General features: G+C 53.4%; 1 pseudogene; it reads left to right on the top strand.

The window, feature by feature from the left end:
* LOC136471685 (F-box/kelch-repeat protein OR23-like) lies at nucleotides 1–24,734 on the top strand (annotated as a pseudogene).
* Nucleotides 24,735–26,284: the final 1,550 nt, after the last annotated feature.

Below are 26,284 nucleotides of genomic sequence, written 5' to 3'. Positions count from 1 at the left end.
AGTCAATCCTGCGACGAGGCCACGAGGGGAACGAAATGGCCTCGTCGTCCTCCTCTGACTCCGGCCGCATCGCCGGAACCCTAGCCCTGCGTACGAGCTCGGTCTTAGCGGCGGCGTCGCTAATCCCGGGGCTCCCGGACGACGTTGCAACTGTCATCCTTTGCCTGCTCACCTTCCCCGACCAGTCCCGCCTCCGCGCCACCTCGCGCGCGTGGTGCTTTCTCCTCTCCGCGGCCACGCTCCTCCCGCTCCGCCGTAGCCTCCGCCTCCCGCGCCGCCACCTTCTCTGCCTCTTCCCCACCGACCCCTCACTCTCCTCCCCGATCCTGCTCGACCCCGCCGCGCCCACCGCCTGGTGGCCCCTCCCGCCGCTCCCCTGCTCGCCGCAGCTCTACGGGCTTGCTAACTTTGCCGCCCTCGCCGTTGGCCGCCACCTCTACGTCCTCGGCGGGTCTTGCTTCGACGCCCGCAGCTACCCTTTGGGGCAACCCTCCGCCTCGGCCGCGGTCTACCGGCTCGACCTTGCCAACTCTCGACATTGCTGGGAACGCCTTCCCGACATGCAGCTCCCGCGGGGGAGTTTCGCGTGTGCCCACACGCCCAGTGCTGGCGGGCTCCTTGTCGCCGGTGGCGGGTCCCGACACCCCATGTTCCCCTCCAACGGCAGCCGCACCGGCAGCACCGAGTGGTATGATGCCACCGCGCAGTCGTGGCACCTTGGTGCCTTCGATGCCTCGTGATCGGGCTGGGTGCGTGGGGTTCTTGGCACGCGGAGCAGGGGACGGTGGTGAGGATGAGTTCTGGGTGATGGGCGGCTATGACGGGTACACCACGTTGGGAGGCGTGGTGCCAAATGACGTGTACTGCCGGGATGCGGTGGTGCTTGGACTATGGAGTGGTAAGTGGAGGGTGATTGGAGACATGTGGGAGGAAGGGGAGAGGAGGCGTCTTGGCCCCATTGCTTCTTTATCTGCAGATGATGGAAGAATTACTGAGGTGTTCATGCTAGACGGCAATGATGTCTTCAGGTCAGTGGAATTGTCTTTTGCTTTCCTTGCTTATAATTCTTTGTACACACGTTCCTGTTTATTTTATTTGCTTCAACTTAGTAGTTAATTTGATGTAATTTTTTGTATTTGAGTGATTGCTAAGTAATCTACCTTCCATTTTTACTTCTACTTGCATAGTGTAGACTTTTCTTCTGTGGTTGTCATGCTCCAGTTTAGTTACTAATAGGGTGTTTGGTTTGAGGAATGAGTTAGTCCATCATCTACTCATTCTTCACTTTTTTGTTTGGTTTGTGGAATGAATTATGCATCATCACCTCATTCCTCACAAGATAATAATTAGTACTAGTATGAGGAATGGAGTCATCCCACCAAATTTGAGGAATGGACTCATGATGCATCACCTCATGTAGGATGGAGTGGCTCCTCAAACCAAACACACTATAAATTTCACATGTTCGTTACTGAAGAGGCTGAACCATCTGTTTGATTGTTTACCTTTCTTTTCTATTTGATTGTCTAATAATCAAAGTGTCCAAATTAATCTAATCTAGTGGATGTGTGGGGGGCTTGAGGACTGGCAGGGAGCAGCTTGTTGCTTTGCTTGGCTCTAATTTCCACCACCGAGGCGTAGTCTTCCATTATGCTCAGTATCTGATCGTTTTGAGGATGCCCTACCTTTTGTTTGACAAACTATAAATTGACGAAAAAAATGATAATGATACCTTTGTGTTTCTTCCTGTTGTGTTCTGAGATTGTTGTTATTGTTATGCTGGTTCTTATTCTCTGATGCAACCGTGTTGTATTGCGGGGGATATCTCATGGAGAATCATTACATCTCTGTTTTGTTACACTCCCTATTAATGCAAACGAGAATTATGAGCGTTCATTGGAGGAACATGTGAAGCGAACTCTGTTTGATTTCTGGATTTTCATTGTCTGGTGGTTCTATTAGTGTGTAGAAAGCTGATGTGGGATTTCATAGTTTGTTGTCACCATTCCGCTTGTCAAGAAAGACCATTCTGGTATGACCAATTTATCGATGCTTTATATCTTCTCACCTTGAAATTGTCAACTATTTGCAATGGCAAAATAGTTAAAACTACAGAACGTACTATCATCTCTTTTTCTTTTTTTCTGAAATTATGAACAGAGCAGTTACATATTACGGATATTTAAACCTACTAAATTTGATGATCAGAAGTCAATGTGTACTAGTTCTTATCTAATTTGGATTACTCACAATATTTTTGGTGGTTTTACATTTTCTTTGGTTCATAATATTGCAGTAAAGTTGTTTATATGGCTCTTTTTTCATGCACAAGTTTCTACATTTGTCTAGAGAAGGTGACAGTCCTAGTAAATAATGAACTTAAAATACAAGATCTGAGTTTCATTAACTCGGGCAGTTTACCTTGTCAAGTGCCAGCCACATGTGAAAGGGCCTTTAGCTGCGTTGGTTAGGTGGCTTGAGTAGCACTCCTCTGGTCCTTGGTTAGACTCCCCGTGGGAGCAAATTTTTAGGCTGGGGTTAAAAAAATCCCCTCGTCTGTCACACGCCAAAGCACAGGTCTATGGTCCGGCCCCGGTCGTGGTCATTATCCTATAGGCTATGGTGCCCTTGTGTATGGGTGGGGCAGGGGTTTGGGGGTTTTCTCGACCTGCATGAGAAGGTCTTCTTCGTAGGCTGAGTTTGTTTTAGTGCCAGCCACACAATGAGATTGTGCCAGGATTCAGGAATTTCATAGTAGCAATAGCATGTCATAAAGCCTTTTCTGTGGTCAATAAAGTGTAGAGGTATAAGTTCCCTTGAGAACCTACCAGGCCACCACTTAAGACTCTTGCTTACAGGAGTAACTTACATGTGATTATATAACTAACATAAGTCTGACAACTTATTTGCTTCTTTGGAGGCCATCGAAATGAATAACCATTTCATCCTTTGGACTGAGTACTGTGTACACAGACATTCACTTCAGTTTACAGATATCTCCATGTCTGTTCAAATATCTGTTATGCGGGTATTACAGGTATGGAGTAAGCATGTTGTATTTGTGTTAAGAGCACTCCATATCTGTTCAGATATTTGTTACATTGTTCGGTTATTGTTGGTGAAGACCGAAGTTGACTTGGGTAGAGGCAATAAAAGGAGACTTGAAAGGATGGAATATACCCAAAGACTTAGCCTTAGATAGGAGTGCTTGGAAAACAGCTATTCACGTGCTTGAACCTTGATTGCTTCTGCTGGGTTTCAACTCTAGCCTACCCCAACTTGTTTGGGACTTAAAGGCTTTGTTGTTGTTGTTCGGTTATTGTTGGTATAGTGTAAGCACACTGGGTAATTGGCGCATTGATCTGTGTAACAATCTGCATATAGCTCATCGTAATAAGGTCATCACTGCAGATTTTTCCTCCTGGTTCTTAGTACATATCCAAAAATGATTATAGATTGGGGGCCTAGTTGTGGTTGGATCCAAGTGTCCTTTAGTATTTTGATAAGTTGGTTGGTTGGGGTTTGGGGGGGGGGGGGGGGGGGGAGCAAAGAGGCCATGTTAAACTTAGCCACTACCGTGGAACCATCAGACAAAACTTTAAAAGTGAGATAGACAAATAAGAGGGTTGCAAAAAGAGAATAAAAAAAATCACCTTATACAAAAAGATCAACCACGACCTAGATACAAAGATTTTTTATGAAGGTGTTGTTGATGTAGTTATCTATGTTTCAGTTTATATTTTTTTCCCACAAGGTTCGAAACCGAATTTCATTACAAACGTAACGGAATTACAGATTTCAGTGGTTAAACGAAAACGTGGACAAGGCAACACGTCCATGAAAATGATCACCAAGGGATCAACCTCATGAACAAAAGCTACCACCACGAACTAGAAATGAAAGCGCAGCGAGTACCAAAAAACCGCCCGCAGTACAGGGCTCCTGCCCAAACAGCACGCAGGCCACATACAGCTGATACCCTCACAACTAACATAAGGAACCAACTGGCGATCATCTTGAGATTGCATCTCCATGTCCTTGTGGTGGAAGAATAAGGCAATCGTCTTCACAGCTTCCACCCCTTGGATTACCTGCTTCTCCAGATCTTCCTTTAACAGACCTGCCCAGTAAATGATGAAAGAGCAAATCATACAAACAATCTCAGTAGGAGATTTAATTCTCTTGTTATCGAAACACAGAACGTTTCTGGTTAGCAAATAGCTGCCAGCCCCATGGCATACACCTGTTTACCCTGAGGTAAACTGTTACCAATCCAAATCCAATATTGATCAAAATTACCCGGTCTGCGGTTGGACCCAAAAGCATACGCCATTAGACTCCATATATATTTGGCTGTCATACACTCAAAGAAGCTATGCCTGCACACTTTCTTTCTCTGTGCAAAAGGCACAGGAACATTGCCTTTCCATTTGCGTTTAGCCGTTTACTCAAATTGTCTTTAGTGAGGATAGCATCTTGAAAGACCAACCACATGAAGGCCTTGACCTTTAGGGGAATTTTGGATTTCCAAATTTTCTTGCAGCTATGTATTCTTGCAAAGCTGTTTGTATGTCGACTTCACAGAGAGACTTCTCCCATTCCCAACTAGCCCTGTCCTTCTCAATGTTGACATTACATCTATGGACAATATCCTGCAATCTTAATTGATTTTGCCAAATCCTCATGTAACAACCTCCTGAAGGTGAGGCGCCAATTTTTCTGCTTCATTGTTTCAACTGAGCAGTCCCGCTCTTCACTTATAATATAAAGTTGAGGGAACTTATCTGCTAAGGTAACCTGGCCACACCATTTATCATGCCAAAAACTGGTGGCTTTTCCATTACCCATGACCATAGTCCTGCCCCTTAAGTAGATACATGGGCCAAAGTTCAGCTAGGCGCTAGGCGACTTCTAGGCGATGACCCATAGCCTAGAGCCTAGGCGAACTTAAGCGAGCCTAGGCGTTTTAAGGCGTTTTTCTAGGCGTTTTGTATATATACTAATATACATATATTATCTTCTAAAAGAAAAAATAAACAGCTGAAATAGTGGGTTTAGATAGATTGAAAGGCTGGCTTAGAGAGATAGAAAGGCCCAAATGGCAACAGTCCAGCCCATCTCCCACTCCAGGTGTTATGACCGGCATGCATTATGGCCGGCGAAAGGGTATTAGTGGCTAAGTCTAGATAATTTCTATAGAATCAGGGGGTTATTTTCATATTTCAATGGACGAGATAAATACTTGTGATCAGGGACTAATTTGGTAAGCAGAAACAATTATTGTTTCTGGCTTCCTCAGGGAGCCGGGAGAAACCCTAGCCGCCTTCTCTCTCCCGTGAACAGTACCGCGGCACTGGAGCGCCGGTACTGTAGCGCCGCCACCCTCTCCCTTCGCGAGATCACGGCGCCCCGCCGTGCTCCATCGCGGTTTAAGCCTCGATTCCCGATCTCACCCTTACAACCTCCGACCAATGGCCGGTAGGATCCGAAATCCTATCAACCTGGTATCAGAGATGTCAGGTCCCCAGCCCTCGGCCTCGCTTCCTCCGCTGTCCGCGCCGCCGCGCCCATCATCGCCGCCGCCCTCCACCTCGCTCGCTGTCCCCATGACCTCTGGGGCGATCGTCGCCCACTCAGCGGGCGCGAGCGCCCCCGTCGTTCTCCTGTCCCAGGAACAGACCTCGGTGGCCATGGCCGGGCTGAGCCATAACATGGCGGCCATGCAGGCCTCCATGGAGGAGGTGCGGGGCGTCCTCCAGGACCTGCTCCACGCCCAGCGGTCACCACCACAGCCGCCGCTTTCGCACCTTTTCCCTATGCCGCCGCCACCCCCGTCCATGGCCGCGCCAACACCCACCCTCGCGATCACGTACCCGTATGGCATGCCGCCGCCGTCGTCCCACCACCCCCACCCCGCCCGTCATCTGTTCCCATCCACCAAATCCAATTCCCTCGCTCGCCGTCCCCGATCCCGACGTGGGCGATGGCCACGTCGGCCCCGATCTATACGTCCACGTCGCCGCAGCCGTCCCTTCCATACTCGGCCAGCACAGCTGCGCCGGCGTTCCACGCCGCCCCGTCGGTCTCCGGCGTCCTCTACGGCGGCATGGACGGCACTCTCATCCCGGAGGCGTCCCTGGCAGCAACCGACGCTGGAGTGTCTGCCTCGGCCGACGCAGCAGCGGCAGCTGCGGCCGCTGCCGGTGCCGACGCCGTCTCCGACCGGCTACCGCCGAAGTTCTACAAGCTGGAGTTCGCCACATATGACGGCTCTGAGGACCCGCTGAACTGGCTCAATCAGTGTGAGCAGTTTTTTCGCGGGCAGCGCACCTTGGCGTCCGACCGGACGTGGCTCGCGTCCTACCACCTTAAGGGCGCAGCACAGACGTGGTATTACGCCCTGGAACAAGATGAGGGCATGCCGCCGTGGGATCGCTTCAGGTCCTTGTGCAACCTCCAGTTCGGGCCGGCCGTGCGGAATACTTGTATCTCCGAGCTGGCGCGGCTGCCCTTCCTGTCGACGGTTCAGGAGTACTCGCAGCGCTTCAACGCGGTACTCTGCCACTCTCGGAACATCTCCGGACCTCAGAAGGCGGAGCTGTTCGTGGGTGGTCTCCCCGAGCACATCAAGGTGGATGTCGAGCTCCGCGATCCGCAGAATCTCCAGACGGCTATGTACCTCGCCCGGGCATTTGAACGTCGCGCCGCGGCGGTCGCTCCTCCGGCCCCCTTCCGGGGACCATGGCCGCAGCAGCGGCAGGCGCTGCTGCCACCGCCGCGCGCCCCTGGAGGAGGCCACGGCCAGGCCGGGGCTGCCGCGCAGGCCGCGCCCAACACCCAGCAGGCGCCCGCGGCTGGCGCTTGCCCTTTCCGTCGTCTCTCCCCGGCGGAGATGGCTGAACGTCGCCGGCAGGGCCTTTGCTTCAACTGTGACGAACCCTACGTCCGTGGCCATGTGTGCCCGCGGCTCTTCTACTTGGAGGCTGATGATTACATTGACGACGACCTCCTGGCAGCCGACGCGGCGGCTGATGAGCCTCATCCGGCGGAGGAGGAACGGGCCGCCGAACCTGCAGCAGCCAACGCCTTGGTGGTGTCCCTCCATGCGGTGGCCGGCATCCGCACGGAAAACACTATGCTGCTGCCGGTCTCCATCAAGGGCGTGCGCTTGCTAGCGCTTCTTGACACCGGCTCCACCCACAACTACCTTCAGAGTGCCACCATGCGCCGCCTGGGTCTTTGTGCCTCGGGGGGTGCTCAGCTCCGCGTAACCGTCGCCAACGGAGATCGACTTCCGTGTGTGGGCATCGCGCGCAACGTACCCCTCGTCGTCGTGTCCGAGTCCTTCGCCATCACGTGCGTCGGCCTCGACTTGGGGTGCTTCGACTTCATCCTCGGCGTCGCCTTCCTGAAGACCTTGGGTCCTCTCCTGTGGGACTTCGACGCGATGACGCTATCGTTCTGGCGCCAGGGCAGGCGCATCGTCTGGCGCGGTGAGGGTGGCGCCACCGACGCGGCGTCGCAGGCGCCCACTGCGGCAGCGGCGGCTGTCTCCGAGCAGCCCCTGCTGGACCGCCTCCTACAGCAGCATGCCGCCATCTTCCCGAGCCTCAGGGCCTTCCGCCTCCCCGCTCATACGACCACCGCATCCATCTCCTTCCGGGGACGACGCCTGTGGCAGTGCGCCCGTACCGGTACCCGCACCTCCAGAAGGATGAGCTGGAGCGCCAGTGTCGCGATATGCTGGCTCAGGGGATTATTCGGCCCAGCACGTCGCCGTTTTCAGCCCCGGTGCTGCTGGTCCGCAAGGCGGACAATTCGTGGCGTTTCTGCATCGACTATCGCGCCCTCAACGCCAAGACGTCCAAGGACAAGTTCCCGATCCCGGTCGTGGACGAGCTGCTTGACGAGCTCCATGGGGCTCAATTCTTCACTAAGCTCGATCTGCGCTCGGGCTACCACCAGGTGCGCATGCACCCGGACGACATCGCCAAGACGGCGTTCCGCACCCACCACGGGCACTACGAGTTCCTGGTGATGCCCTTTGGCCTCTCCAATGCTCCGGCGACATTCCAGGCCCTCATGAATGACGTGCTCCGACCGCTCCTGCGAAGGTTTGTGCTCGTCTTCTTTGACGACATTCTGATCTACAGCTCATCGTGGGCGGATCATCTGCAGCACATCGCCATCGTCCTCAACGCGCTGCGTGCTCACCGCCTGCACCTCAAGCGCTCGAAGTGCTCCTTCGGCGCAACGTCGGTGGCCTACCTTGGCCACGTCATCTCTGCTGCGGGCGTCGCTATGGACGCCGACAAGGTGGCTGCCGTCGCGGCGTGGCCCCCTCCGCGTGGCGCCCGGGCCCTCCGGGGGTTCCTGGGGCTCGCCGGCTACTACCGGAAATTCATCCGGGACTTCGGCCTCATCGCTGCCCCGCTTACGCGTCTCTTGCGGCGAGACGCGTTTGTGTGGGACGCTGAGGCGGCGGAGGCGTTCCAGGCGCTCAAGCGCGCCCTCACTACCGGACCGGTCCTCCAAATGCCGGATTTCGACCAGTTGTTCATGGTGGACTGCGACGCTTCGGGCGTGGGGTTTGGTGCCGTCCTGCATCAGGGCGCCGGCCCCCTCGCTTTCTTCAGCCGTCCCTTCGCGGCTCGTCACTTGAAGCTGGCGGCGTATGAGCGCGAATTGATTGGTTTGGTGCAAGCGGTGCGCCACTGGCGGCCGTACCTCTGGGGTCGTCATTTTCTCATCCGCACTGACCATTACAGTTTGAAGTTTTTGTTGGACCAGCGCCTGTCGACGGTACCCCAGCACCAATGGATCAGCAAGCTGTTTGGGTTCGACTTCACCGTCGAATACCGCCCTGGCCGGCTGAACACGGTGGCTAACGCCCTGTCCCTCCGCGACACCGAGTCAGTGGCCGACTCGGGCGGGGAAGGGGGCGCCAGTGCATGCGCCATCTCGGGCCCCTCCTTCGCCTTCATCGATGACATCTGCCGCGCGACGGTGACGGCGGCTGATGCGCAGCTGCTGCAACAGCAGTTGGCGGCCGGCGAGCTGCAGGCGCCCTGGCACTCGGACGCCGGGCTGCTTCTCCACGGGCGCCACGTCTTCGTGCCCGACCACGGCGATCTGCGCCACCGGGTGCTCTCGCTGGCCCACTCCGCTGGCCACGAGGGCGTCCAGAAGACTCTCCACCACCTTCGCTCCGACTTCTTCGTTCCCGGCGATCGCACCCTGGTGCAAGACTGGGTGCGGTCCTGTGAGGTGTGCCAGCGCAACAAGACGGAGTCTCTACGGCCTGTCGGGCTGCTGCAGCCCTTGGAGGTGCCGTCCCAAGTGTGGGCGGACGTCTCCATGGATTTCATCGAGGGCCTCCCCAAGGTGGGCGGCAAGTCGGTCATCTTGACGGTGGTGGATCGCTTCTCGAAGTATGCGCATTTCATTGCGCTGGGCCACCCATATACGGCCACCTCCGTCGCTCGGGCATTCTTCGACGGCATCGTCCGGTTGCACGGGTTTCCCACATCCATCGTCAGTGATCGGGATCCGGTGTTTACCGGGCATGTCTGGCGTGATCTCTTCCGGATGGCGGGCGTCAAGTTGCGCCTCAGTACGGCGTTCCACCCACAGACCGACGGCCAGTCCTTGGTGGTTAACAAAGTGATTGCTATGTACTTGCGCTGTGTTATAGGTGATCGTCCTCGCGCATGGGTGGACTGGCTCTCGTGGGCGGAGTATTGTTATAATACTTCCTTCCACACCGCCCTTCGCGCGTCGCTGTTCGAGGTCGTCTACGGCCGCCCGCCACCGCCCATGGTGCCGTACCAGCCGGGGACGGCGCGCACGGAGGTTGCTGACGCCCTCCTCCGTGGCCGCGATGAGATTATCGCGGAGGTTCGTCAACGTCTACTACAGGCCCAGCAGCTCGCCAAGCGGTACTACGACGCTGGCCACCGCGATATCGAGTTCGCCGTCGACGATTGGGTCTGGCTGCGCCTACTTCACCGCACTACGCAGTCGCTGGACCCCCGCGCCAAGCACAAGCTCGGGCCGCGTTACGCCGGGCCGTTCCGGGTCCTGGAACGCGTGGGCGCTGTTGCGTACCGCCTGGAGCTTCCTGAGGGTGCCCGGCTCCACAATGTCTTTCATGTGAGCCTCCTAAAGCGCCATCGGGGGGAGCCGCCAGCACTGCCAGGCGCGCTGCCGCCGACCGTCGATGGCCGGCTGTCTCCGGAGCCGGCTCGGGCGTTACGGGCGCAGCAGCGCCGTGGAGTCTGGCATGTGTTGATCCAGTGGCGTGGGCTTCCGAACGACGACGCTACTTGGGAGCCCTTGGAGGATTTCCGTGTTCACTTCCCCGACTTTCAGCTCGAGGACGAGCTGTTTGCGCAGGCGGGGAGAGATGTTATGACCGGCATGCATTATGGCCGGCGAAAGGGTATTAGTGGCTAAGTCTAGATAATTTCTATAGAATCAGGGGATTATTTTCATATTTCAATGGACGAGATAAATACTTGTGATCAGGGACTAATTTGGTAAGCAGAAACAATTATTGTTTCCGGCTTCCTCAGGGAGCCGGGAGAAACCCTAGCCGCCTTCTCTCTTCCGTGAACAGTACCGCGGCACTGGAGCGCCGGTACTGTAGCGCCGCCACCCTCTCCCTTCGCGAGATCACGGCGCCCCACCGTGCTCCATCGCGGTTTAAGCCTCGATTCCCCGATCTCTCACCCTTACAACCTCCGACCAATCGCCGGTAGGATCCGAAATCCTATCACCAGGTCTCCAACCTTATCCTTCTGTTCGGTCTCCCGCATCCTCTGCTCGACGCCGCTTCCTCTGTTCGGTAGCCCGCATCAGCCGCCGCCTTCGATTCCTCTCCCTCTCCGGCATCTCTCTCTCCTCTAGTGCGTGCCCGCCCCCGCCCGCGCACGCGCCCGCCCCCGCCCCGCAGCTCCTCCTCTACCGGCGACCTCCGCCAGAAGCTCCTCCTCCCCCACCGGCGCTGCCGACGAGCTAGCGCCGCCTAAGGGTCCGCCTACCCCCTAGGCCAGGTAGGAGCCCCCCGCCTGCTGCCGCCCGCACACGCCCACGCCCGCGCCCGCGCCCACCGCCGCTCTCAGCTCCTCCCCCACCGGCGACCTCCCGCTGCGACCTCCCCCACCGGCGACCTACCTCCTTGCGCCTGGATGTCCGCCTACCCCCATAGGCCAGGCGGGAACCCATCGACTAGCGACTAGTCGCGCCTAGGCGCGCCTAAGGCGTCGCCTTTTTGAACAACTCATGGGCGGACCCAGCCTGATTTAAGGTAGTCCGTGGACTACTCTAGATTTTAGCCAAAAATATTATCACTAGTTAGATTTAGAAAGTCTAAATTAAAAGTCTAACATTCTTAAGTATTTTAGTCCCCAGACTATAGCTCGTGTCGACTGGTGCTCGATTGTGCTTGGTATCCGCTAAGTTTAGATTATATCTTAGTCTCTTAGATTATACACCATATTGATTGCGAGATATTTTTGTTAGGCATACCCTAGGTTCAAATCCTGGGTCCGCCACTGAGTAGATATGTCTAATTTTCAACAAATCATTCCACACAGGGGAATGCTTGTTGCTCTTCTTAAGATGTGTTATGCCCCCCCTTCTTCAAGTACTTGTGCACAATTTTCCACCAAATCCCAGTACCATTTTCAACTTTCCACCACCATTTGTAAAGTAGGTTAACATTCATCCTTCTAAGCTCCTTGATCCCTAAACCCCTTCTTTGGGTTTAGTGATCCTGGACCAGACTTCCCCTGCCAGAAAAACCTTTTTTTTCTGACAGTGTCCATCTTATCGTTGACAAAGGCAACAAATACATTGACATAGCATATACAGGCAGATTACTCAAGCAAGAGTTAATAAGTACCAATCTACCCCCAAGACTCAGAGTACTTCCTTTCCATCCAGCCAGCCTTTTGAACCTTTTCCTCAATAGGAAACCAGTCAGTCACATGAAGTCTAGAGCTAGATATAGGGACCCCTGGGTACTTAATCGGCCATTTTCCAATACAACAATTGAGCATATTGGAAAACTCCATACTTTTAATGTCATCTTGACTCACCATGATCACCTCACTCTTAGAGAAGTTGATTTTAAGCCTGACATACAAGAGGAGTTTAAGGTTTGAAGCTTGATCCTGTCATCTTGTAAACAAAGAATGGTGTCATCTGCATACCGTAGAATGGACACCCCTTTATCAATATATTCAGGCGCTAGGCCTTTGATCAAATTATTCCTTTGGGCAAGATTAATCATTTTAGCTAAGGAGTCTGCAACAATGTTGAACAGAAAGGGAGACAAAGGATCTCCTTGTCTGACTCCCTTGCCAGATTTGAAGTAGCTGCGAGACCATCACCAATTTAATCCACTCACACCATTTTGTACAAAAGCCCCTCTGCCTAAGACATTCAAAAAAGAATTCCCAATTGAGTTTGTCATAGGCTTTTTCAAACTTTAGAACCAGCCCATCCTTCTTAATTCTAGTGTCATGCAAAATCTCATGAAGAGCCATGACACCATCCATAATATTCCTATCCTTCCACAAACCAGATTGGCTCTTGTTTATGATTCTGCCCAGTGCCCATGACCCTTATCTTGCCTTAACATCAAAGTCTTGGTGAAAATCTTATATATCACATTTAACAGACAAATAGGTCTGTTGAATTTTATTAGCCTCCTTAACTTTTGGGAGAAGAGTGATGATGCCATAATTAAATCTACCAATGTCCAACTCAAATCATGAAAATCCTGGAAGAGTCACTAAATCATCTTTGATTACTATGTTTCAGTTTACATCAGCATAAGCCGACATTCATAACAACTGTATGCTTTTAAGTTTTTAAGTGGTCAAATGCAATTTGTTTACCTTAAACATGGTAGTTAATTCAGAGGTCCTTTGATGATTGGTGTCCTAGAGCTAATGATGTGGTGGATGGGTAAGCCTGGCAAGGCCCCAACTCTATCATCATCATTGGAGCTTGGCCTATATGAAATCACTGTCATCGTTGTGTCTTTGATGGAGTCTCTCCTATAGTGAACATTTTGTTGTTGGCCTCTGAGATGAGGTTATGTGGTTTGGCAGGAGCCTAGGGGATTTCATACCTGGTTGCCCTACCACGGTGAGGATGTTTAGATGAGGTTCTGGTCATGGTATTTTAAATTTATAACACAGGGCATGAATGTACCCTTCGAATGCAGAAGATTTTGGTGCATAACTACAGCCACCAGTAGTGACAGTATGTGCTCCAGTGAGCATGTAGTAAGCCAATGACTTTGACATGAATCAGAACTGTACTTCTGTACGTCCTTGTTTTGTCAGTGAAAATAAAATATTGTATGCTAACTAATATTCTAATTGCACACTTTCAGTTCATGCTACCATTTTAGAATCTGTGGACTAAAAAACTTGCATGTGCAATGCATGCTTTTAATGTGGTGACGTGATGGAGAATAGGGGCAACACTTTTAGCGTTAATGTTATCAATTAGGCAAGGTGGTGCTGATTAAAAGGACACATTAGTTTTGTTATCAATTAGGGTATGTGGGCTCAACAAGATTTGATTAGGTTAATACATACACTTGATCAGATAGGTTGGATTGACCTATATACGTTAAGGTTAATACATCAGTGGATTGGAAAGAAACCAACTAAGATCTTTTACATACGTACTTGTATGTAGATACTACAGGGCTCGGAAACTCCAGTAACCCCGATGCTAGAATATATAACAAAACTGATTGGTGAATTACATTATTATAGCCTAATACAAGGTTCTCATGATGCCACTTAAGTAGTAGCCTTGTAGGTTGAAAGTGTGAAACATTGTCATATCTTAGTGCCTAGGTGCAACAAACAAGGAGCTGCTGCCTGCTGGTAACGGAATGGACACATATGGGCCTTAGGTTCAAACAAAATCGCTCTAGTGTGACTCAGTGCATGTAATAGGCAAGGATCTGAAAACCAGATTGCAATAAACAAAGTTACCAGCCACACTGTGTTCTATCTGCTCTATCAAACGGCGGACAATAGGCAGCTGCTGTGTCAAGATATTAGCTAATCAGTTTTTTACTGTTTTAATTCATACTGAAGTACCAAAAATATATGTAAACCTGTGGAGAAATTAGTGAAAACAAGCAAAAATTATTCGGCATCACCATTGTCATGTGGCTAGGCTAGCAATCAGGGGCATTAGTGGCCAGGTGTCATGTGGCTAGGCTAGCAATCAGGGGCATTAGTAGCCAGGCTAGCAATCAGGGGCTACAAATTAGGAGAATTATTATCTCAAGTGGTCAGTGGCCTATTTATATCGTGTAATCAGCCTTGGATGATGAATCAAGCAATAACAAACCAATTTCCTAATCTCTCTCCTTCTCAATCTCACCCCCTTCACTGTCCATCCTCCTAGCAATGGTTGTCCCCCAACGCCCAATGATCTAAGGATCCTAGCATCTGGGATCAGCTTGCTTTGGTTTCGATCCATTCCCATGGCTTCTGCTGCCAACAATGCCTTACGGGCCCTTGTTGAGGGGCTCCATAATATGTCCACAACGTTGGATCGTTTAATGGCGCTGCTCGAGGCGAAGGCTGCACGTGAACGCCTGGTGGCAATACGCCTACAGGCAGCAGCACGTCGCTGCTGGCACGCCGGCGGGTGCAGTCTCTCTGTGGGGAACAGCGTCTGGCTATTATCTCCAGGGCCATCATGTGGCCATCATCGGAGGAGTGGGCAGCGGTGCGCCTGCAAGCAGCAGGGCGAGGCTTCCTTGTTCGGCAGATGGTGTGGATGACCGCGCATGCTGCTCAGCCCGTCGCTGCAGCAAATCGCAGCTTGCACGTTCAACCACTCGGGCTCGCCTATACGTCCTGCGGCTCCAGCTGAAGTAGAGATATGGGTATGCGGTCTCCCGGTGCGGCGTATGACCAGCACAACCCAACATCAAGCACCGATGGCGATGGCCATCTCATTTGTTCTGGCACTCACCTTGGTGCTGAGCAGGTCCAGCGTACTAGTGGGCTGGTACATCCTCCACTCTTCATTCCACATGAAGCTAGCGGTTGGGCTCCTTCCTGTTAGTCGCTGAATTCTTACTCTTGGTAATAGCAGAATTCTTACTCTCATCGAGAGAGGATGACACTAGGAGTTGGGGCAATTTTCTGGTTTATTTCTCACACAAATGCCATGCCAACATGAGGGGTTGGGGATACATATTTATAGGCTGCTAGCCAGCCAAGAATATGCCAAGATGCTAGTCTAAGATGCTAAGATGCTGTCCTCTAAGATGCTGTCCTTGTGGCAGCAACAGCCAGCAGCCCCACAAAGACCAGACCAGCCAGACTTATCCATCATTCTCCCCCTAAGTCTTGTGCGTCGTCTTGTGGGAAAGTTGAACCATCCCGGTCCTCGAGCAGAGCTCAAGGAACTTGATCCTCCCAAGGGGCTTGGTGAGCAGGTCCGCAAGCTGGTCCTTGGTGTTGATGTAGCTCGCCTTGATGCTCCCTTCCTCCAAACAGCCTCGGATGAAGTGGTACCTCACCCGGATGTGCTTGCTGCGTTCATGGAAAACAGGGTTCTTTGCCAGGGCCAGAGCGGAGTTGCTGTCCACCCTGAGCTCCACCGCTCTAGTGTCTCTGCTGAGGAGATCACCAAGCAGTCGAGTGAGCCAGAGTGCCTGAGTCGAAGCGGTGGAGGCCGCTATGTACTTGGCCTCGCAGCTGGACAGGGCCACCACCTGCTGCTTGACCGACTGCCAGCTAACGAGGCACTTGCCGAGGAAGAAGAGGATCCCGCTCGTGCTCTTGCTGGTGTCGATGTCGCCGGCGTGGTCGCTGTCGTTGTACCCGACGAAGTGTGCCGCCCCAGGGCACCTAGGGTAGTAGAGGCCGTGATCGAGAGTCCCCGCAACGTAGCGGATGATTCTCTTCACAGCCTGTTGGTGCTCTGTCGTCGGTCGCTGCATGAACCGACTATCGTAGCCGACGGAGAATGCCAAGTTCGGCTGTGTGTGGGCGAGGTAGCGAAGGCTCCCCACAAGACGCCGGTACTGCGTAGCGTCCACCTTCTCCGTCGTGCTGTCGCGACTCAGCTTCAGCCTCTCCATCGGAGTGAGAGCTGGGTTGTAGTCGGTGAGCCCAGCTAGCTCAACGACGCACTTGGCGTAGGTGGTCTGTCGAAGCGTGATCCCAGAGTCATCCTGGTGCACATCGATTCCCAGGTAGAAGGAGAGGCTCCAGGTCACTCATCTGGAAGGTCGCCTTCATCTCTTCCTTGAATGCCGCCACCTCCGCATCCTTGGTGCCGGTGATCACCAAGTTGTCGACGTATACACCCACCAGCAGAGCATTTCCTCCACTGCCCCGTCGGTAGATGGCCGCCTCGTGCGGGCTTTGCTCGAAGCCCATCCCCTTTAGCGTGGAATCCAACTTGGCATTCCACGCCCTCGGTGCCTGCCGCAAGCCATAGAGGGCCTTGCGCAGGCGGAGCACCTTGCCCTCCTTGCCGGGGATCGCAAATCCCGGCGGCTGGTGCACGTAGACCTCCTTCTTCAAGTCGCCGTTAAGGAACGCCGACTTGACGTCCATGTGATGAACACGCCAACCCTCTTGGGCAGCTAGCGCAAGGAGTCGCACGGACTCCATCCGTGCCACGGGAGCAAAGGTGTCTTCGAAGTCGACCCCCTCTTGCTGCACGAAACCTCGTGCCACAAAGCGAGCCTTGTGCTTGACGATGGCGCCGGCTTCTTCCCTCTTCAACTTGTACACCCACTTAAGGGTGATCGCGCGGTGACCACGAGGAAGGTCAGCAAGCTCCTAGGTGCGGTTCTTCTCAACCGCATCCATCTCCAATTGCATCGCGGCGCGCCATGCCGCGTCTCTCGGCCTCTGCAAACGACTGAGGCTCGCCGTCGTCACACGCAAGGTGCAACTGCGCCTCCAGGTCGTGAGGCATCAGTCCCGGCACCGGCTGGTCGCCGAGAAGGTTCTCCATCGTACGGTACCGCAACAGCTCGCCGTCGTGGTACGCGTCGATGCGCTCCTCGTCGTGAGAGAGCGGAGTAGCGAGCTCAACCGGGCTGTGCTCGACACGAGCTGGTGTTGGAGTAGACGTGCCCGAAGAGGTGCCTGTCGGTGTTGGAGTGCGTGGCGGTGCCGGCTGTGGTGGAGCCGGCGAAGAACTCATCGCAGCCGAGGTCCTGGCTGGAGAGCATGGTGCTGTCGGAGTAACAGGTGCCGGGGTCGGTGGAGGCTCGGGGACTGGGGTAGATGCGCTCGCCGAAGAAGAGCTGCCTACTCCCCCAGCTCCCTCGAAGTGGACGTACTCGACAGTGAAGTCATCGTACGTCGGAGCCGAGCCGTAGTCCACCGCCTTGTCCCACGCCCATCCTCGCCCTTCGTTGAACACAACGTCGCGCGTCGTGCGCACACGCTGTGTCTTTGGGTCGAGGATGCGGTAGGCCTTCGAGCCCTCCGCGTAGCCGATGAACACTCCCGGAGTGCTCCTGTCGTCGAGCTTGCTGATGTGGCCAAGTTCCTTGGCGAACGCGAGGCAGCCGAACACCCGCAAGTGGGAGACCGCCGGCTTGCGCCCATGCCAAGCCTCGTACGACGTCCTGCCGTCGAGCGCCTTGGTAGGCGAGCGGTTGAGGATGTAGACAGCCGACACCACCGCCTCTCCCTAGAAGACAGCCGGCATCCCCCTCTGCTTGAGAAGGGCCCGAGCCATCCCCACAACCGTCTGGTTGCGCCGCTCGACGACGCCGTTCTGCTGCGGGCTGTACGGCGCGGAGTAGTGGCGCTGAATGCCCTTATCAGCGCTGTACGACGCGAATTCAACCGTCGTGAATTCGCCGCCGTTGTCGGTGCGCAGCACGCGTAGCTTGCGGCCGCACTCCGCCTCCGCAGCAGCCTCCTCCGCCTGTGTGACGTTGGCCTGGCCGCGTCGTGGCTGTCGACAGTCCTTGGCCCAATGGCCAAGCTGGCCGCAGTTGTGGCAGGCGTCGTCTCGTGCCGGCTTGCGCTTGCCGGTGGCGCCGCCCTGGGCGCCTCTGCGGGCATCACCCTCGGCACATCCTCGCGCCCCGGCCTGGGCGTCTCTGCGCGGCTTGCCACGCTTGCGGCTGCCAGTCGCGGAAGAAGGTTCCCCCTTCCGGTCACCTTGGCAGGCATCCCACTGCTCCCAAGTGAGAAGGAGCTTCCCGCCAGTGGTGATGGGCCCCGAGAGAGACTGGCTCATCGCTGTCAACGACCTTGAGACGACCTATCGCCTCCTCGATCGACATCGTGAAGAGATCCAGCAGGGACTCAATCGAGCGAGCCATCTGCTTGTACTTCTCGGGGACGCAGCGGAAGAGCTTTTCGACAGCTCTCTCCTCGCCGTAGGTGTCATCGCCGAACTGCACCATCTTCTGCAACAGAGTGTTGAGACGGAGAGCAAAGTCATCAATGTCCTCACCTGGCTTGAAGGCCAGGTTCTCCCACTCCTTGCGAAGTGCCTGCAGCGTGGACTTGCGGGTGCGGTCGATGCCGATGCGTGCCGTAGCGATGACGTCCCAAGCCTCCTTGGCAGTCCGCTTGGTGGTAAGCGAGAACTGCATCTCGGGCGGGACTGCAGCGATGAGGGCATCCAGCGCCCGTCGATCTAGGTCGTAGTCGGCGTCGCCGTATCGGACTGCCTCCCACATGTGCCGCACCTGGAGCTTTACCCTCATCACTGCAGCCCACTCGACGTAGTTGGTCTTAGTGAGGGTAGGCCACCCACTGCCGGGGCCGAAGTCCCTGACAACAGCCTGGAGCCCGTGGTAACCACGGTACCGATCCAGGGAGAGAGAGCCACGCTGCCTGTGAAGGCTGCGCTCTCCATCGACCCGTCCGCCACCGTTGCCGTGCGCGCCTCCTCCAGGAGTGCCACCGCCGTGCGCGCCTCCTCCAGAAGCGCCGCCGGCCCGTCCGTGCCTGTCTGGGCTGCCGCCGCGCTCGTGGGCGTGCACGGCTGCCCACTGCGACGCCCGCGCTCGTCCTGCCTCCCTCCCCAGCAGCTCGAGGTCCGCGTCGGCGCTGTCGTCAGCAGAAACGGAGCTGCTGATGCTGCCGCGCAGGGCCTCGACCTCTGCTGCCGCCGCACGCGCTGCATCCGCCGCCGCCGCTGCTTCCGCCTCCGCTCTGGCTGCTGCCAGCTCCGCCGCTGCCAGCCTAGACGCCCTTGCCGCCGCCGCAGCGGTCTCTGCCGCTGCTCGCTCGCGTTCCTCTGCCTCGGCAAGTTCGGCCTCCTGCCGACGCCGCGTGCTCGAGGCGACCGAGCGCTGAGACTGCCCTGCGGACATGACGCGCTATCGGGGGGCTGTTGCGTGGGGAGAGGGCTGCTTCAGACGAGCAGCCAAGCATACTAGTCTAAGATGCTAAGATGCTGTCCTCTAAGATGCTGTCCTTGTGGCAGCAACAGCTAGCAGCCCCACAAAGACCAGACCAGCCAGACTTATCCATCACTTCCATGGGATGCAGGTGAACATAGTTGCAGTTCAAATTTATTTTACATTTTAAATAACAAAGGTAAGCTGAGATGTGAAAGACTTAACCCTAGGTCACGTCAAGTAGGTCTATTTGTTATTATCTCCAGGCTAGCAATCAGGGGCTACAAATTAGGAGAATTATTATTATCTCCATGTGGTTAGTGGCCTATTTATATCGTGTAATCAGCCTTGGATGAATCAAGCAATAACAAACCAATTTCCTAATCTCTCTCCTCTCTCAATCTCACCCCCTTCACCGGCCATCCTCCTGGCAATGGTTATCCCCCAACCCCCAATGATCTAAGGATCATAGCAACTATAATATATTTAGACCTGTGGAGAAATTAGTGAAAACAAGCAAAAAGTATGTAGATTGAGTGCCAATGTGAGGACATGCTCACATAAGGGATCACTTGGGAGTCCGCATCACCATTTTCCTCCCCGGTGCTCCTCGTCAAGAAGCATGATCACAATTAGCGTTTATGCATGGACTACTGCACCATTAACGACAAAACTGTGAAGGATAAATTTCCTATCCCCATCGTGGACGAGCTACTTGATGAACTGAAGAGGGTGCAGTTCTTCACCAAAATTGAACTTCATAGCAGCTACCACCTGGTGTGCATGCACCCTGATGACATCGACAAGACGACGTTCCGCACGCATTGCCACTTCGAATTTCTCGTGATTCCATTTGGTCTCACCAACGCACCGACAACCTTCCAAGCTTTGATGAACGATCTCCTAAAGCCCTTCATCTGTTGTTTTGTACTTGTTTTTTTTTATGATATCCTCGTATATAGCTCCTCGTGGGCTAAGCACTCACACATGTCAAGATTGTGGTGCAACAGATGCGTGGCCATCATCTCTTCGCCAAGTGCTTCTTTGGCGAGCCCTCGGTGACGTACCTTGGCGACATCATCTCGGCCGAGGGCATCACCATGGATCCGGAGAAGGTGGCTGCGGTGGAGGCCTGGCCACAGCCGTGCACAACACGTGCCCTGCCCAGTTTCCTGGGTCTTATCGGGTATTACCAGAAGTTCATCGACGGCTAGGTGGTGTGGCCGGCCCATTGACGACATTCCTCGGAGGCCTTCTCATGGTCAGCGAAGGACGACACGACCTTCATGGCCCTCAAGCAGGAGCTGATGTTGGTGCCCCTCCTGTAGCTGCCCGACTTCGACAGACGCTTCGTCGTCGACTATGATGTGTCTGGCGTGGTGCTGCACTAGGGTGATGGGGTTGTTGCCTTCTTCAGCGGTGTGGTGGCCCCTCATCATTCCAAGCTGCCAGCCTATGAGCGTGAGCTCATCAGCCTCGTGAATGCCATTCGCCATTGGCGGCCTTACCTGGGGCCGTTAGTTCATGGTCTGGAGGGGACCATTGGAGCCTCAAGTTCATCCTTGACCAGCGCCTCATGACAATTCCGCAACACAAGTGGGTCATCGGGCTGTTCGGCTACGACCTCTCGGTTGAGTATTGGCTAGGCAAGTTGAACACGGCGCCTGATGCTCTCTCGCCGGGATGAGGACACCGTGGCTGTGTGTGCGCTTTCGGGGCCGCACTTCAGCATCTTCGACACCCTGTGGGCCAAACTTTAGTCGGGTCCGCAGGCCTAAGACCTCTAGACGTAGTTGGCCATGGGCACGGCGCCGACCAGCTATCCCTGGTCGATGGTCTGTTGCTCTTCCAGGGCTGTCTTTGTCCCTGACTCTGCCCTATGGCCGCAGCTACTGCACGATGCCCATGCCATGAGGTCGGCCATGAGCGGACCCAGAAGACACTTCATCACATGCGTGCCTCCTTCCACAATGCCCATGCCCATTGGCTAGCGCACAACGTCATCCGTGGCTGTGCGGTGTGCCAACGCATCAAGACGGTGCATCTCCATCCGGTAGGTCTTTTGCTGGAGCGACATCGCTATGGACTTTGTCGAGGGGTTTCCTTGGGTGGGCGGCAAGTCAGTCATTCTCACAGTCATGGATTGCTTCTCCATGATCTGCTTCTCCATGCTGGCACAGTTGATCGCCTTGAGCCACCCCTACTCCGCCTGCTCTGTTGTCCGTTCCTTCTTCGACAACACATGCGGCTCCACGACATCCCTTGCTCGATTGTGAGTGACCATGACCCAGTCTTCACCAACTTCTAGGAGCAGCTGTTCACGCTAGTGGGGGTCCAGCTCTTGCTACTCAGCCTTCCATCCTCCGACGGACGGACAGTCGGAGGTGACCAACCGCATCATTGTCATGTACCTGCAGTGCTTGGTCGTTGATCGGCCGCGTTCCTGTCCACGATGAGTTCCTTGCTGAGATACGGGCCAGGTTGCTGCCGGCCCAGGAGCAGGACAAGAAGCGCCGCATGGTGGAGTTTGCTGCGGGAGATTTTGCCTCCAGCCCTCCACCACAGAACGGCGGCTAGGATCACTCCGGCTTCCTTGTCCAAACTGAGCCCTTGCTTCTTTGGGCCCTGTCCAAGATTGTACGTGCTCTTCTCAACCGTGGCCTATTGGCAACACTTGGTCTAGTCAGAGGGTCGTACTGCAGCAGAGGCCACTCGAGGACAAGCTGTTTGTCGGGAAGGAGGGAAGTGTTGCAGCCTCGTTCGTGGGCCGGCAATATCGCTGACGCTCTAGGCGGCAGCCCAGCCCTCATACCGGGAGGGAGCCACACCGGCGGCATGCTGATCAACATGGTGACAACAGGAGGGAATTAAGGAATAATTGTTAGGCAAGTTTGTTAATGTTAGAATTAGCCGTACAGCCCCGTTGGGCCTTGTAGCTGTAGTTGGGCTGGGCCCTCTTTATTGTCGCCCAAGCTACCCAGCGCTGCATATATGTAGATATGATTTGTACCACATTGTCTACTAATGTAGGGTGTTAGTCCTATGCACTGTATATAATCAGCCCATCGGGCTCAATGCAATATATATCTACAATTTGCGTGGCATACCTTCTCTAATATGGTATCTATCACCTTCTCGGTCCTTTGACCTATATTGCTTCCGCTCCTCCATCATGCCTTCCTCCGACACCGAGCTTACAGCCACCTCCGCTCCGCCTCAAGGCAGGAAGCTGCATTCAAGCGCGATGAAGACGCTGCCCGTGCTGCTGCTGCTGCAGACGCTCAGAAGGAGGAAGCCGCGGCCCGCCCCGCCGAAGATGACGCTGCGATCACCGCCGCTCCCTCTGCCCTAGAGCGCGTGTGAGGCTGAATGCGCTCTCCAGGTCGAGCGCGATCTTGCGGCACGCCTCGAACAAGAGGCTGCCGCCGCCCGTGCACGCCGTGCACCTTCGCCGTCTGAACTAGAGGATCACCATGAGGACCAGTACCAGGACGCCGAATGCGAGCTTGCAACGATCGCCCATCTCCATGCTTAGGTGGCTGCAGTCCAGAACATCAAGGCACTCGTCCCCATCGCCCTTGATCTCCTGTCCCCCACTACAACAAGTGGCGTGGCTACATCGTCATGTTCGGTTGCTATGCGCTCTCGGATCATGTGCTCTCCGATGCCGTCGCCCTCCACGTCCCTGCTTGGTGTCGCATGGATTGTGTCGCCCTGTCTTGGCTCTTCAACAGCATCACGCCAGACCTCATGGAGACCGTCCAAGAGTGTGGCAGCACCACTGCACGCTTTGCCTGGCTAGGCATCGAGGAGCAGTTCCTCGGGATAAGGGAGACCTGCGCCCTCCACCTTGACGCGAAGTTCCGCAACTTCGTCCAAGGAGACCTCGACGTCGGGGAGTTCTCGCCGCATGAAGGGCATGGCTGATGCCCTCGGTGATCTCGGTGAGACCATCCATGACCGCACCCTTGTCAAGCTAGTTTGGGATTGTAATCATTGAAGAGAATAAACCTTCCAGTGTGGGGCGTGGGTTTCCTCTTTGACGGTGGCGTCGGATCCTTTTGCCGCCATCTACATCGACCGCGACCCTCCACCAGTTCCTCGATATCCCCTGCTGCCCTGCATTCTTTGCGTCAATCCCATCTCCTACGCTCACCTCTATGCTCTCCTCACTGCTCACGCCGTATCATAGAATGTGAGCGACTTTCTTCTTACTTGGCCGATACTATCTCTTATATCGTTGTGACAATATTTTCTATGGTAAGGGTCCTAGCAGTTGGCCACCTCGTCATTGCCAGTCGATGGCTTCGCATCCCTTCTTTGGAGACGACTTAATTTTATAGGGGAAGAGTAACCACATGTCAACCGAATTTATGTTTGGGCCTTTAACTTCAGCGTTGCTCACTCAAGAGGTTGGAATTGTCTACAACAAATTTCTCTTACCTTCCATTAAGATGAATTGATACTTCCATATAGGGATGATTTAATTGCATGCAGCTAATGGCTTGTTTACTGAAACCATCTTTTTTGTTGTCTTATAATATCTAAATTGTTTTGCTCTTTCTGAAATGTGCATGTTCATGTTTTGCAATTCACAAGCGTTACTAACTTATTATTCAAGCCTCATTCTGTTATTCGGGCCATCCTCTTTGTAAAAAATCTGTGCCATTTTTTGGCTAAAGACTCATGTCACTTGTATTCTCTACATGACTGTGTTCAGGTATGACTTCGCTTCAAACAGGTGGCTGAAAGAGGCAACCACGAGAAGAAAGATCCCAAACACTGAATCTTGCGGTTTCATACCAATGAACGGGGAACTGTACGTGCTCAGATCTGCAAAAGTTCGTGTTGAAGCCTCTGGTCCGTGGAGGCAGCTGAAGAAGAAGCTAGCTATGGAGTTTCAGGTGTACAACCCTGTGACGAAGAAATGGAGAGTGCTCACCACGCATCCACCTGTTGATGCACCCATTGATTTCAGGACTGCAGCTCTGTGTACAGTTGAGTTGTAGATCGATTGGTGGTCACCATTAACTGTAAAGATTCAGGTGGCAAGCGCAAAAATCGATTGCAAATATAGCTGAAAATGCCTAATGCTTGAAGTGCCCCCAGCAGATAGTTGAAGGCTTGTGTGCCAGCGTGTATATACACAGTAGAGGTAACATATATATGTTCTACATCGCAAGAACTGGTGTCTTTGGTGCTGAATGTGATTGCTGCTAACAAGGAAGATAAAAATTGCACCAGCATGTTCTTATTATTCTGTCAGAATCACTGTTTACCTACACGGCTGTTTCGCCTGTTTAACGCCCTGTAAATAGTGTATAGTGGCTTGCCGTGTCCGTTTAATCAGCTGTTTATCATGTTTAATCACCATTTAGTTTGTTTAAATGGCCTTGAATAAAAAAAAGGGCGTACCCAGTGCAGAGAGCTCCAGCACTGGGCGGGGTCTGGGGAAGGATGTTAGTGGCAAGCTTTACTCTCGCCCGTGCAATGCGAAGAGACCGCGACTCGAACCCGGGACCTTTCGGTCACAGGCGGTAAGACTCTACCGTTTGCACCAGGCCCGCCCTTCAAATAGTCTGGGGAAGGGTGCTAGTTTGTTTAAATGGCCTTGAATAAATAGCTAAAAGATAGGTGATCGTTTAGTCTGTTTACAGCCTGTTCGGGAGGCCGTAAACGATCGTGGATTATTTACTGCTGGCTGGTCTGGTGTGAGAGAAAAACACTGTTCCTGGCTGGAAATTTACGATCGTTTACGAGCAAGCGAACAGGCTGTTAAACGTTTAGATTGACACTGGTCAGAATATATTTTTTCTCCTGAGATTGATTGACACTGGTCAGAATATAGTTTTTCTTCTGAGATTTTTAAAAGATTGCTAGTTGAAGTGTCCGTCCGCTGGTACGGGCAAGACACGTAGAATCTCTGATATACAACAAAATAGGCAAAACATATGTGAAATTTAATGACATGCAACAAATATTAGAATTGGATAAATATTAAGCAATCTATCAATTTAGTTAGTGATTTTGAGATGCTATTGGGCCTTGGTCGTAAACTCGTAATTGTCCTAACAGATTTAGTTGTTAGAATAGATGCACAGCAGAGGGCAGAACCCTAATATTTCAATATAAAATCCCATTCATATCATTGCTCATATTTGTTCCTTCAATTCAAAAGTATATATTCAATACGAGCTCAGCGCTCTTCGGTACATCCATTTAGCAGTAGGTTGATCTAAAGCATATTTGAAACTGTAGCATCCTAATTTTTTATACGGTGCTTGGTTGGTGGAATGATTGTGGGCCATCACCATCTTACTCTCTATTTTTTTGTTTGGTTTATGAAATAGAATGAGTTGATTCATGATCGCTCCATTTCTTACTAGCTAATAATTAAGAATAACTAAGGATTGGATTTATGATGCATCACTTCATCTAGAATAAAGTTGATTCTTTAAACCAAACACGCCCTTACAAGACGAATCTTGCACCAAAGTCTCTTGCGTCTCAGTAATCCATGTTGGCCCCGTTCGACTTACCTTATAATCCGTACTATTCAGCTTGTTTTTTCAGTCGGAATAGTATTTTTCTCTTACAACAATTCAGCCAGAACAGAGTTTTTCAACCAATTCAGCTAGGTTTCAGCAAGCCGAACGGGGCGTTGCCTCCTTTTCTCGGACGTTAGATTTTGATCAAGCCGTTCAAAACCGGGCGTTTCTAGATCCTTCTCTAGCGTTGTATCTAGCTCTTATTGGCGTAGCTGACCCTTTTTCCTCGTAGATGAGCCGCTTGAGGTCGCCGAGGACAGCCGCATTATCTAGCCTGGGATCCTCCCTGCTCATCCTACCCACGAGCACCACGCACCTGCCCAACATCGATGGCATGCAATGTTTAAAATAG

Source organism: Miscanthus floridulus, chromosome 8 (assembly GCF_019320115.1).
Source record: "Miscanthus floridulus cultivar M001 chromosome 8, ASM1932011v1, whole genome shotgun sequence".
Classification (NCBI taxonomy): Eukaryota; Viridiplantae; Streptophyta; class Magnoliopsida; order Poales; family Poaceae; genus Miscanthus; species Miscanthus floridulus.
Note: the sequence above shows the minus strand (reverse complement) of the source record. Positions and strands in the feature narration are given on the sequence as shown.